Here is a 7,676-nt window from a genome sequence, read left to right as displayed (position 1 = left end):
GCAACAAAATACATTTCATATGTTCGATCCATTAATGGCCTTCACCATAGGCAAGACCAGTAACGTTTTCCTTCAATTTTCGAAGGGCCTTAGCAGCCAAATACGTGGAATTATATCTAATATGCAAAAATACGCAACGATTTAGAATTATACACCAACCTCAGCTCATCTTGTGAGTATAGAAGTATATATTGTGTACTTTCTTCTAGATAAAGTACATTCTTCAAATTTGCTGAGCAGCAGAAATAATCTATTGCGATTTCGGCATCTACTAGCACATCAACACCGATAGGAAAATTATTACTATTATTTAATTAGAACATGTTAGCCAAAAATAGTTGCTATGTGCCTAAATACTGTACCATCATGGAGGTTCACTAGAAAGTGATGGGGTTTTGCGCCTGACAGGCACATATAGAACTTGAGTCGAATTCTAGCAGTTGTATTAATAGTAACTTTTCGTTTAGTGATTTATTTATTTCGTTTCACTATAATTATTTTTCGTCCAGTCAGTTCATGGGACCGCCTTTATTGCCAACTGTCCGTCGAATTTCTAAGTAATAGTCAGAGAAGTTGGTGATCCGTCAATGCAAAGCATGGAATAAGGAGCAGGTACAAAAAAATCACCTACGCAAGTTCTTACACGGTTTTAACGACGTTTACCAGGTACGTCGGGCGGTTGTAGAGAGAGATATCTTTTTTTGTCTATAAAACTTTTTCCCTTATATAGCTTATTTTACTTAATGCTAATAAATAGCGGGCCACGCGCACATTTTCTTCGCCACTCCTGCTTTTCTCAATCATTTCCGCCATACCGCTCCTGAGATGAAGTTATGAAGCACCGACTCATTTCTCTATTTGACGTCAACGTGTGGATTTCACCTCTTGTCGCCCCCAACAATCCTGTAAAGGGGTCTGTCATAGTATCTTAGCGAGTTAATGAAAGATAACGGCTAACCGTTTTTCTTCAACTTATTCACTCAGTGAACAGGGCATCCGTGCTACTGGTTTTTTTTATATCGCGTAAATTTAAGACACAGGACGAAGGATCGCAACCCATGTGCTTGACCAAGCGACGAACTGTTTAACGTTTGAAATTACCGTGGACCTCTGATGAATAAGGATTGAACTCCCAGGTGCAAATGGCATCGCTCATCGTATACAATTTTTCAGTTGAGTCTTTACTGTATACGAAGTGAACATTCCAGATCGTCCCGAGTATGTTGACCCTACGAAAGGATAAACAGTGGTGGCATCGAAGATGTACAATGTAGTATTCATCCTTTAAATGAAGTTCTTCTCACTACACAGTGAAGCTTCTATAGGAGAAAGCGCTCCTTAGAGTAGTATATAGAAGTAAACCGGTAATGGGGAGAAAAGGGAGATACTCAAAGAAACCGTTATCTCTTTTTATCTACATAGTATTTATGAAAATACTTTAATTTGGCCTTTTTTTAATCTTAAAGATAAAAAAGCAAAAAAGTCGCATTGCACAGACGAGAAAGATGACAGACTGTGATAAGACGTGTTGTCACAATCTGCCCGTACTGAAAAAGTTAATAGATACCCGCGACGTTACTGAAGCAAATACAAGGGCAGTAGATCCGTATCATGTACTTGAATAGTGCAGAGGGTCGTCAGTTCAAATGGGCACTCCCCCAAACAGGAAATATTCGCGATAGAATAATTAAGGCCAATGCAACCCCCAAGTGATCGCTTTAAGCGGTGTTCCTATTCTATTACTGCCAAGCACGCTTCTGATTTGTACTATAATGTGTGCTTTAAAATGTGCATATGTACTTAATAACTAATTAATTTACCTGGCATAAATGAAAAAGCTAAAACGTCTCTTAAAATGCGATTTCTCAAGAAACGTTTATTTTGACTTGACATGCCTACCGGATGTATGCTTAGAGCTTCATGGCCCATTAGAAAGCAGCTTGATAACAAAACAGAGAAAGCCACGGCTTTGCCTCACAAGCTATTTAAGCCACTATAATTCCTTTAATTTAAATCTACATACAAAACTCTATGGGGCGTAATCTACTATGCAATGCATGACAACGGTTTGTATAGAAGCTCTTCGTTAACGAGACGGCTACTGAGATATTATTTGAGAGATATTATGATAAATATCATCGCTCCGCATAGTATATTATTATACCCATAGCTCGACGTTAAAAAAAAACTCTCCTTTTCACGTCAACAGAAAAGAGTGGAGGTATGATTTAATAATAATGACGGATTTACCACAACGTATATTTGGAGAGTTAGTACTCGTTTTGTCCTATTTTGTCAATAGGAAGAAGCATTGTACGGCTGATATTTAAGGCTCGTATTAGTGTATAGAAGATTGTGGATGAAATAATTTATTCAAGCTCACAATTAACAAACATACGTACATATCTAGACACACAACTTCTCAATGTTCATAATTAGGTCCTGTCACCAGATTCTTGTTTGGTGTGGAACCATAGGAGTTAAGCTATGGAAAGTACTTGACGGTTAAAGGCTGGACAAAAACAAAGTTACCATTTCGATCTAATAGCTTAACTACGCGCAGAAATCCCCCGGGAGGGCGGGGGGATTTAAACTTGAAGGCGAGAAAATTAGTTAACTCGCACGGCTTGTTTTCTACCTATTTGATATGCAGTTATCTCAATGGGAACCAACCAAGCATATTTCTCTATGCATGCATCCAGTATTCCGTATTTATAAATGCATTCTTAAAAAAAAGCAACAAAATATAAATTCGAAAACCGTACATTACGCTCCCATGCATGTCTTTGCTCAGTTTTCTTTGGATATTCTTAATCCTTGCGTTTAGTATTCGGACATCTTTCCCTTTCTATTTATTCTGTTTTCCTCTGCTATCCCACCTCTGTGTTCCTGTCTGCTTCCTCCATAGCTGTTATGTTTCGTTCTGTTAAGAAGTGCAACAGAGACGGCAGCAATAACAACCGTTATCGCGTCGCCAGGTAACTAAAGCGTCATGAAACTTTCAAAGACACTTTGCCCACCTCTTTCCCGTTGTCCTAGCGCAATCGTCGTCTGGTCTTTTCCTGCTGGCTCGTTGGCCCGTCGCTGCTTCCTTTTCTGTCAGTTATCCTTTAAAGTTTGCGCTTCGCATCTCCTGGCACTAGGTTGCCTTAGCCTTTCCGTCGACTACCGACTCTGTCTGACTCCATTGCTATTGCCGCGCTGGTTTGAACAACCATCCCGCTCGTTTGCACACTTCTCGGTATGCACACACAGACGCTTACATACATACACGGGACTGAGCTCTTGCTTGTCGGCACTCACTACCTGTGCCGGTTTATGCTCTATAGTAAATGCTCTGTAACCAACTCTTCCACCACTGCTAGGAGCTGGCCAACAGAAAAAAAGTTACTTACAGAAACGTCTCGACGGCGGGCCGTTTGCCGCTGCTCCAGATCTGTGTGAGCCTTCATCGGTAGAAGTAGGTAGGCGGGATGGTTTGTGAGGGCACTTCTAGTAGAGTAGCGGCCTGTAGGGGCAATATCCGCAGATAGCGTTGGGCACCGGTAGATAGCATCCATGTGGATACTGATGCCTCCGCTGCAGAAGGTTGGTAGGGTTTGTTTCTAACTGTGGTCATGCAGCTAGTTCCAGCTGTATCATTGTTGTTGTTGTTGCGTCTGTAGGCAGTAGCGACGGCTGTGAGTTTCTGTTTTCCTCTCATGTCGCCGGGCGTGGACAGATGCGCAACCGCGCATGTGTTGGTAAATATTCAACTAAAAGGCCCGCCCTGAATGGGCCTCGCACTTGCGCTTCTCCAGAATAATGGCTAGGATACCTGCAATGTCTACGGAAACAACAGCGACGCCGACGACGCACCGTTGACAACAACACCGAGTCTTATATCAACGGTAACAGCGCTACAAAATGGCAGAACAACTGCAAAAGTCGTGTTTTAGCACTATCTCCAATTCCCCCAGCCCTGTATCCTTCACAAAATTGGACTAGCACTTTTGTCCCTTTTAGTACCTTTTTTATTCGAGCGCCTGTCAACACGCTCTCTCACTGGCTGACTGGCTGGATAGCTCCACGTCGTCCGCGCTTGTTATAAAGCTCGCGTTTGCTGTAGTTTATAGCGCAGAGTTGCTATCTTTTATGCGATGCATATATGGGGGGCTTGCTAAAACTAGTGGTCCAAAACAAGTCAGCCAGCAAACCCGTGAAGCCTAACAAGAAAACCGTTTGTACTGAAAACAGTGCGCGACCGATAGCCGCATCCAGGTAGGTGATCGTTTTTTCCAAAACGAGTCAAGACTTCAAAATCAACAGAGCTTCCCAGAAGCATCTGGGACTCTAATCATTCAAAAAATCTGGAATAAAAAGAAATCCAACTGTAGGATCTAGTGCGTATATGATGAAGTATTCCGATATGCTGCAAATGTTAACATGTTGCTATATTTAAATTTTTCCATTTGTTTCGATGACTGGCCTAATCGTATCATTTCAGCCCTTGCAAAAAAATTACCATCCACCACTCTAGACTGATTTCGGGAAGAATATATCGATCCTATTTTCTTGCATTGCCAGTGTACGGTACTGTGCGAATTTCGCAATACTTAAAAACATTTTTAGAAAACCTCATCTTTTCTTGTAAATTTTTCGTCACATGTAGAAATCAGGAGTCTCTTAAAAGTGAATATATAATTGGTCTGCGAGAACAAAATGGTCCTTCATCGATTTTTAACAGTTTTGCTTAACGTTTACCTCCCAAGGCATTCTCTGAATTTATTTCATTCTTTTTGCTCAGGCCGTTGACGCTACACATAATAAAAAAAGAAGCATTAATTAAATATCGTATGCATGTAATACGCGGGCGGTTATCGAACGCTGGTTCCCTTAGAGAACGAGCAGACGAATCGAATACAATTGATTTAATTTGTTTACAACTTCAATACAATTCATTTAACTTCATCTCCGCTACGCCGACGTCAGGCAAAATGATCTCAGCAGTAAAAAGCGTTTCGGACTCGCATCAATAGGACATGCGTATACGTACAGGCAACATGTAGCGAATAGATTAAGGCAGTGTACAGTCATTACTTTGCTAGGCCATTGCTGTGTTTCCAGATGACTGAGCGCTTTGCAGCGACAACCGGCACACTGGCTGTGGCTGATGGGCCGACTTTTCCACGGCCATGTCCTGCCTTCTTGCTGCTGTCGTTTTCCGTCGCTTTCAGCCCTTATCTACTGCGAGACAGTAAGATCTGGGCGAATTGAAAACTCTTGGTTCTTCTTTTTCCGTCCATTCTTCTCTTGTCCTCGGTGGATCGTATTTTGTGGGCCGCACCGCGTCGCGCTCTTGACATTCGGCGGCATCGACGAAATGGCAAGCCCAGAGCTAAAAGCTAACGCGTCATTGAACATATCTGATGTTCCTCAGCTTCTTATTGTATCCAGCATTCAAAGAAATCAGAAATTCAGTGTCACGACATAGCGTTTACTTGCCAACAGTCCCATGCTTAGCTGTCAAAGCAGACAGAAATACCGAGCAAGCTATCTATTGTAGATGACAATGTTGCCTCTGTTGACTGACAGGTTTTCCTAACTCGACAGAACTTCTTATTTTCAGTGTTCAAACAATAATTGCTGATTGTTATGGCTGTTTGAAATTCATTCGAGAACCAGCCGCACGTACAAATGATTTTTTATACTAAAATTATCACTTTGTCAATATATACTGGCGGATCACAAAGATGGCAAAGTGAGTTCACCTGAAATACTCTCGAAAACTTCATGGACGACAGTACTTCTTTTAGCCACACGCATCTTTCTTCATTCTCTAGCCTCTAAAACATAAAATGCTAGAGGAACACAATTCAAGGGGAAGATCTGCTTATTTCCTAGTCAGCATAGCTCATACTTGGTCGTTGTAACATCTGCTAATATTCCCTAGCAAGAAATGGTTTAAGCTAATGTTGGCCTGACGCTTTCTGCCTATTGGGTTCGGGTTATGACGAACTCTTTTCGCTATGATCTGACCGCCCAGGGGAAAGGCGTTTGCTCTTATGGGTCGTTGGCTCTGTCCGACGAAGTTCGTGAATCATTACTTCTGGAAGGACCTTGGCTTCAACTTGGCCGGTGTTTCAACTCATGCGCGGCGAAACATGACTTATGTACATACTTTGCCCACTAGAGCACAACCCTCAAGAGAATAAAAGCTTTCGCTTACTAGTTTAACCGGTAGTTGTTGCAAACGTAAAAGTTAACGTTTATTCAATTGTTTAAAGAATTTTAGTTTGATATGGTATATATTCTGGTCAGATGCTGAAGTATCATTGACAGCCCCTAGATACTAAAGAGCTCTATTAAAATGTTTGCTTGGTTGATAATAGTTCCTAAAGATTCTTTACAAGCAACTTAAATATACTCCAGAGCGATGGTATTGGAGCTTACGACTGCCTTATCAGTGGTTGTATTATGTAAATATGTCGACGGAAGTTCGTCCGATTTTGCTACCGGCTACTGTGTTTTGTTTTTTGCTCAGCAAATAAGGACAAGCCGTCCCAGCAAAGGCTCAATAGCTAGATTGAACTTTCGACGTGACCGATTTAGCTTGCTCCCTCTATCTGAACTGTTTATTATTAACATTCCTCTTTCAGCAATCAAATCTATTATAATAACACAGTTTTTCATATAATGACGAAAGGTTGATCGGGTAAATATTGTCCATTATTTTTACTAATTCGTTAATGCCACTCCCCTTATTGGTTTGAACGCGTCGTTTGACGCCTATAAGCAATTGAACCTATAATACTTTAGGTAATTGTGGAGAAAGGTATTCTGTGCCTTTTTTTCATACGGTAACATTAAATTATATTTATTTATTTAGCTGTATTTCGGGAGGTAAATATAGGCCACATACGGACCCGACCCGTAAGCCTTTCTCATATGAACAGAAAAATAATAACGTGTTTTTCTCCGTCTATATTTAAGCAGTGGGCAATAATGCCTATGGCATGGTGAGCTATGGCTTCCCGTCAATGTGTTCGATGGGCAAGTGAACCTTCATCAAATGGCGGCAGATCGCTTAAAAGACGTATGTGTTGAAGCTCATTTAAAGTGATGATTTTTTTTGTTGGGTTTCTTTCGTTTGACTGCCGTTAAGTTGTAACACACAATTCGCCAATGCGTCCGTAATTCGATTCATAGACATACTTTATTATTAGCTGCTTGCTTGTCGAGAATAAAACGATAAATGTTTATCTGTAACTACAACAAATTGATATAGGTATAAATGATATACCTAATTTTCATCGATATATGAAAAATTACTGGGTCTCAAACCTGAAACCTCCTATTTGACTGTTACTTCTCACGAAGCAAGCTTCCTTTAATTAGAAAATCGTATGGTACAGAAGTATAAATAGGTGCCAAACCGAATAAAACCAATATTTTTCAGTGAATATCTTCTAGTTTTCGATACTACTAGCCAAATACGCTCGCGATTCTGTTTACCTTTGCAGATTTTCGGCTGTTCATCGACTGGCAACAGACGATCTGTCTAAGCTGTGGTCGGCATTCTCGCGTAAACCCCTAGTAACATTGGAAGGTATTTGAATAGCTTTTATTTTGCTCAGCTGGGCCAGTGACCCATAAAGACAAGTTAAAGACACAATCGAGTCGAATGAATTTTTGAG

General features: G+C 40.9%; 1 long non-coding RNA gene across 1 annotated transcript; it reads left to right on the top strand.

Moving 5' to 3' along the window:
* Positions 1-616: 616 nt before the first annotated feature.
* Positions 617-7,647, top strand: LOC147751887 (uncharacterized). The gene is made up of 3 exons (XR_015315653.1): positions 617-666; positions 6,976-7,075; positions 7,503-7,647. It is a non-coding gene; the product is annotated as an uncharacterized LOC147751887 (long non-coding RNA).
* The last annotated feature ends 29 nt before the right edge of the window (positions 7,648-7,676 follow it).

This window comes from Varroa jacobsoni, unplaced genomic scaffold (genome assembly GCF_002532875.2).
Source record: "Varroa jacobsoni isolate VJ856 unplaced genomic scaffold, vjacob_1.0 contig01829, whole genome shotgun sequence".
NCBI classification, from domain to species: domain Eukaryota; kingdom Metazoa; phylum Arthropoda; class Arachnida; order Mesostigmata; family Varroidae; genus Varroa; species Varroa jacobsoni.
This window is presented reverse-complemented; position numbering and strand designations above follow the sequence as displayed.